Consider the following 6,971-nt stretch of genomic DNA (forward strand, 5'->3'; position numbering starts at 1 on the left):
TACCTGTACACCATGTCCAGGGAAGGAGGGGAGGGGGCCCGATAAAGCAAAGCATGCGAGTAACGCTCCCAGACAGATCCCCTCACCACCGAAGTAGGGGCTGTCGGCCATGAGGAACACTGTGACTCAGGCTGAGACCCTGTGAGACATTTAACTCACAGGACCAGCCCCCATCCAGTGGGGCTATGTTGCAGCTGACCTAGCGTGTAGCTGCGGTCTGCACGTGCTCACTGGCCAGACTGGGGAGACCACTGGATCTTAGTTTCCAGCCCATCACCCAGCTTTGCAGTTGATTGTAGATCTCACAGGAGAAAAATCCAGGAAAGAAGAAAATAAACAAAAAAATTTCCAGGACTAAAGATCCCAGCAGAGAACTAGGTCATTACTGCTGACTATGCAGAAAAAATCTGAAGGCCTATAGCAGAGAGGGGGGTGTATACCACCTAGTACTGCCTATAGGCATAGCCAAGTCTTTTTTTTTCTGCCTAGTGTCCTACTCCAGTAGGGGGGCGGTATAACCCTATGGTTCTGAGTAATGGAACGATGTGTCTGTCAATGAACGAAAGGGAAATAGTTGGTCACAACTATGGGTGCTGCTAAAAACTGATGATGTGATTAAGGCGCGATTGTTAAGGGTGGAATATTTTTCTTTAGGAAGATAAAAGTCCAGTAAAAAGACAGTCGAACTTTTCTCAAGGTTTTTAAGTAAGTTTGCAATTTTGTTGAGCCGCAGGTTCGACACCCCTGATCTAAAATTAAATGTTGTTTGTGCCTAAAACTGATCATACAGGGGTAGACTTTAGATAATTTTTTTTTATATTGTTTAGTATGATCTTTAGTCCAAAAAATTTTGGAATGATTAGTAGGGCCAAATCGACATCCGTCTCCTGATAGTACAGAGCCTTTGGAGTCAATCTGCACATGCTCAGTTTGGTGTTTATTGCTATAGAGTTTTTTTATTTTCTTGTAACGGTGCATGTGATCAGCACAGGGCTAATCGGCACTGTCCAGACAGGGGGTGAGGGGTCATGCAGCCTCATAGGACAGTCAAAGAAAAATGAAAAGTCCTCCAAACTCTTACCAGACACAGATAAAAGTCATACGACTGCTATATACTGCTGATGAGAAACGGTATTAAGCAGTTTATATTTACTAAAATTGCCTTTCCATGTTCTGTGTACTGTGGGAGATCGAATCAGGGTCTTGGGTTTAGTAGCCCTTAAAATCCCTTTTAAGATACAATTGCACCTAGGCACTCTGTTCTCTATCCTAATACCCATATATTTGTATGAGATTAACTATGGCACAGGTGCTTCTGCTAGTTTATAATGCTAGTAGTAGTGCTAGTTTCATGAGATTTGGTGATGCATCTAGTGCGGCTCATTGTTTTTCAAAGGGCTTGCTGGAGAAAAGGCTGTACCTGAAGTACAAGCATCATTCATTCTGTGAATATTTTCCCTCCAATTCCCCTAGAAACTTTTTCTCCTCCAGATTACAAGTCATTAGGAAGCCAAACCCTGCCTCAACCAAGATGATTGCCTCCATCGCATAGTAAAACCATAATGGAGCAGAGGGTTAATAAATGATGAGGAGCAGGCTACATGTCTCCACACACCCTAATGCACTTCAGCCCACACACAAGGACTTAAGCCCCATACACACTATCAGATTTTCTGCTGACTTTTTCCTTCAGATTTTCCAAAACCGTGTAGTACAAGGGCCTGCCTGATTGCATACAAATTGAAATTCCTAAGGTTTGATCTCATATTATATGGTTTTGGTAAATCTGAAGGAAATCAGAAGAACTGACAGTGTGTATGGGGCTTTTGTCATAGTGTTGCATGAGGGAGTGTGGTGGAGACATGTAGACTGATCATTTTTGTTTATTCATCTGGACTGGTCGGGAGTAGCAACAATCTTTTCCTCTATGCAATTACTAGCCCTCTGGACTGGTATCAGGATAAGCCTGCACCCCGTGTTCTGGGATATGCTTTCACCTCTATTTTGAGCAGCACCAAAAGCAATATAACAGACTAATCATTTGCCTTCTGCTTGCCACCTTTTGGACAAAGCTTGCATAGTACAGGTCCTCTATAAAGGCAACAAAAGACAACTCGCTCCAGGTGTCTGGGACTGAATATTTCCCCCCCTCTACAGGTGTGGGTGCCACCTCTGTTTACAAACCACATGCGACCGAATGAAAAAATGCAAGCGGCTGCACTTCAACTAAATATATTTGGCATCAGTCCATACAAAGAATAAAAAAGAAACTGACGCGTTTCACAACGTGATTACAGGTGCTTAACTCATAGCACTCTCTCACTCCCAGCTCTATAAAGGCGGCATGTGCAGAAAGGGAGCAGAAAGATGAGGATATAAAAATACAGAAATATGCGGCGCTACCTAAAACACTCAAAAAATAAAATAATATAGTAAAACATATAAAGTGCAACAGTGAATCCACCTCACTAAAAGTAATAAATGTGCAATATTCAACCGTGAATATTATAATATCTGGTAAGATAAAGTGTATGAATCTTCAAAACATCATGCGTAAAACAAATAATTAAATGTGAAAATTGCTGAATAAATACTCCTATAAAAACAATAATACGTAAAAAGTGCTTCTCTAATGAAGTCCATGCAATTAAACGGTGAGCATGTATCACAGTTCATGCAAAATTAGTATAGTGTTCTCCAAATCCGTGACTATCCAAAACTTCAGTGCCCGATTTCAGTGCCACAACTCCGTGCACCCACTGTTTCCCCCAGCCTCTCACCTCAGAAATCAAATATATAAGCACTGCAACAAAACCGATATTCCCTCGTCCTTAGCAGTCCAGCTTCAGCAGGATACCACTGTACATATAGGAATAGTATTTCCCCAGTATCTTCAAACAGGTGAAATTATCGTTCGTGGTACATAGGAAAGATAAGGGGAGGCTCTCATGGGTAGTAATCAACAGCAGCGTTTTAATAGATAAAATAAATCACTTACATTGAAGCAAATGACAGCAAACTTCGCAAATACGAACGGAGCAAATGACAACAAACTTGGCAAATACGAACGGAACTTCCGGTCTCGGCCGCGAACGGAAGTGATGAGTGTAACACCAAAAGCTCCCTCCCTGACGCGTTGCGTCACGACCTCGTGACTTTTTCAAAGGGTCAAAGAAAGAAAGATGAGGATAAAATCCTGTAAAGATACCCAAATACTGGCAACAGCTGTTGCTGTTTTGGGAGGGTTGATCTTAGTCCTGTCAAATCTGAAGCACAGGGTTTATAGAGAATATATAGCAGTGGTCATGCACAAGATCGTATTATCATACAAGGCTAGATAACTATATATTATTACATGCCCTGGGCTCCATCAATGATCCTTGAACATCTTCTGAATAATTTTAGGTGGATTTGTTCTTTAAAGTTAAAGTGGGTGTAAGGGATTTTTTTTTTTAAATACTTACCTGCTTTGCGGAATAGAATTGCACAGAGTGGCCCGATCCTCCTCTGGTCCCCCGCTGGCCCTCCTGGCTCTTGCCAATAGGAAACCGATTCCCATGGGGGCACTAATGCAGGCTTGCCTCTGTACCCAGCTGCTGCGTCCATTGACACAGACAGCAGGACTTGGCCCCGGAGTTGACTGACAGAAGTGGAAGCCGATGGCTCCCGCTGCTATCAATCTGCCCAGGGTGGAAGGACAAAGCCAGGGGAGCCACAGCTCTCCTGCACAGCGCAGGATTGTAATGGGGTTCAGGTAAGTATAAGAGAAGGGGGGGGGGGTCTGTGACACAAGGTTTTTATCCTAATGCTTAGAATGCATTAAGGTAAACAAAAAAAAAAAACCTAGAGGCTTTAGAGTCACTTTAACCAGTCAGATCAATAATGTACCCTTGAGTTTGGTCAGCAAGCACCCGCAACCCTGAACTTTGAACACTATGATGCAAATGCCAAATTCAGGTTAGAAGTTGGCGCTTGATCTGCTCCCTCCAGGTTTCAGTGCCTTATTGTATGGTTGAGGAGCAGAAAGTGTTGAGGCAATGCCAATTCAGATAAATTTGCACAATGAAGCACCCCATTTTTTTTTCTCCTCTTATAATCACCGACCGACACAGCTCCTCTCTTAGCCATTGGGTTGTTTGCCCTATTACTAGGAGACACTAGGCATTAGTTGTAACACAACACTCAGAACTCTTAGCTCCCTTGGGCAACAACCCTCCAGCCTGCCAGGCAGACCTCAGGTTTATTTTGCCTAGTGAAGGAGAAGGACTTAGGAACCCTGCGGGCCCATTGATCCATACTTTTTTTTATGCAGAAGATTTATGATCCTGTGATCTACTATCAACAGCCGGCTGGGTGACAGGCTGGATACCCTTATTCTTGTAGTCTCCCCAGTCCGGCCATCAAGCGCGTGCAGACCGCAGCTACGCGCTCGGCAGGCCACGACGAAACCTCTGCTCCAGAGGTGGTTGGTGAGCTTTTATGCTCTGGGGCATACATATGGCCGGGCTAGTGATGTCTGCGTCACAGTATGCCGGGCCAGCAGCCACCCTGTACTGATCAGTGAGTGGGTCTGTGATGGAATGTCTCCCAGCTCTTCAGGACTGGTAAGTACAGCTCTCCCTGCCTCGGCGGGGCAGAGCAGCTGGGTATTCCCTGGGAGGTCGATTCGGGGGTCCCTCACCTCCCTCTCTTCTCTCCCCTGTCCCTATCTCCCCCCCCCTCTCTGGGGAGATGCATGTGGCTGCTGAGTGGTGTGTGCGCCTATACAGGGACTCTCCGGTGGGCTCTCACCTGGGTTGGGGGGCTGCGCTGGCTAGCAGTGTCCTGGGTCCTGTTCTTCATGCTCCTGGAAGGTGTCTGTGAGGTTTTGCTGATGTCTTGTACAGTGCTGTGTTCACTGCCATCGTTTTCTCCCTGTACCTTATGGAGCTGCTTTGGCGGCCATTTTAGGTGTGGGCAAGGGCAGCATGCTTTCCTGGAATTCAGTGGCCATTTTCCTAGTGATCTCCTATACAGGACACTGGCGGCCAGTTTCTGGAAGCCTTTTTTCAGTGTTCTCTAGCAGCAGAATGTGCTCATGTGTTCTAGCCATTTTACCCGTGTTTTATGTCTTTGCTGGACGCTTGGTGGCCATTTTATTGAAGCCTGAACACACTTCAGAGCGGTTTGGTGCTATTTGCAGCCGCTGCCATGAGCTTTTGTTTCCTCTGCCCCTTGGTAGCCTACAGGGACTACAGACACTGCTTGTTGGATAGCGCAGAACTCCTCAGGGTGGTGAGTCCAGCGGGAAAGAGCCCCTCAGCCATCGGCAGCAAGGAAAGTGGGACTGTCACTGTCCTAAGTCCCCTTCAGGTGGCAGACAGGGTAGGGTCAACATGGCTTCAGAAACTGGTGTTTCTTCCCCCAAAATCCAGGCAATTGCAATCGGGTCACCTGCAGACTGTGCAGTGCCCTTGGACACCCTGACGGCGGTCCTCAATTTGTTCATTGCCAAGATGGAGTTTCATTGCGCTTGTTGGAGCACTTATCACAGCTGTGCATGATACCCTGAAGATTCAGGAGCCAGCAGATTCCTCTGCTGATGTACCGGTCCCTTTTGGGTTCCGCAAGCCAGCACGTTCACCCAAGGTGTTCCCGTATCTGACTTTGGTCCCCAAATACATGGCGGTGCCTTACCCTTTTGAGGAGAGCCTTCTCAAAAAATGGTTGGCTACTCTGGTCGTGGACCCCCAGTATCCAGGTTTAATAAAGTAACCACGATCCCGGTTGAGGGGACTCCTGCATTCAAGGATCCCACGGACAGGAAGGCTGAGGCAGTGGCTCGTTCCTTGTTTACAGTTGTGGGGTCAGCCGTGCGACCAGTACTGGCATCCGCACTTGTGTCGCAGACACTGACTGAATGGGCAAACCTTTTGCACCACGAATTGGGAGAGCAACAGGCATCTCCTGTCTACATGGAACTAGCAGACCAACTAGTGCAAGGCCTTAAGTACATATGTGACGTGGCTCTGGATACTCTCCCTCTTTTATCCAGGGCTTCAGTGTCAGCTGCGGTGCTGAGGCGCCTGATTTGGCTAAAATGCTGGTCTTCTGACCAGGCATCCAAAAAAGCCCTGACGGATCTTCCCTTCCTTGGGGACCGACTCTTTGGAGCCTCCTTGGATGACATTATTAAAAATGCCACCGGAGGTAAGAGTACCCTACTCCCACAGGCCAGGAAGGCTATGGAGCCACGCCGTAGGCAAGGGCCCTCTTCTTCCGCTCACAAACGGCTTTTTCATCCACCTGGAGCTTCGACAAAACGTCCCCAGCCTGACAAGACGACCACGGCCGGTCAAAAATGTCCCTGGAACCGCAAGCCTACCAAGTGGTCGTCGCTCCGTCATCCTGGATCTCATGGTAGCCTCCTTCGATGCAGTACCTTATGCCCAGTTCCACACCAGAGTCCTGCGGAAGGAGATTTTGACAAAATGGGACAAATCTCCGTTGTCCCTGGATCGGCAGATCCAGGTGAGCCAGTCGGTCAGAGACTCACTGAACTGGTGGCTGAGGTCCCCGTTGATTCAGTCCGGGAAATCGTTCCTACCTCTGAAGTGGACAGTGATCACATCCGGCTGGGGTGGAGTTATGGGGGTTCAGTCGGCTCAGGGCCTCTGGTCGATGGAAGAAGCCAATTTGGCAATCAGGCTATACCTCTCCACATGGTCGATGAGACTTCAGGGGCGTCCAATCAGGATCCAGTCAGACAACGCCATGGCGGTGGCATACGTCAATCACCAAGGGGGAACAAGAAGCTCAGCCGCTGCACGGAAGGTCGCTCGCATACTTCGGCGGGCAGAGCGACACGTACCGGCCCTGTCGGCCATTTACATCCTGGGAGTGGATAACTGGGAGGCGGACTATCTGACTCGACAGATGCTGGACCCAGGAGAATGGGCATTGCATCCGGAGGTATTCAGGTTACTGTGCCT

Source organism: Lithobates pipiens, unplaced genomic scaffold, assembly GCF_037356315.1.
Source record: "Lithobates pipiens isolate NorthernLeopardFrog02 unplaced genomic scaffold, aLitPip1_a1.2 Scaffold_28, whole genome shotgun sequence".
Lineage (NCBI taxonomy): Eukaryota > Metazoa > Chordata > Amphibia > Anura > Ranidae > Lithobates > Lithobates pipiens.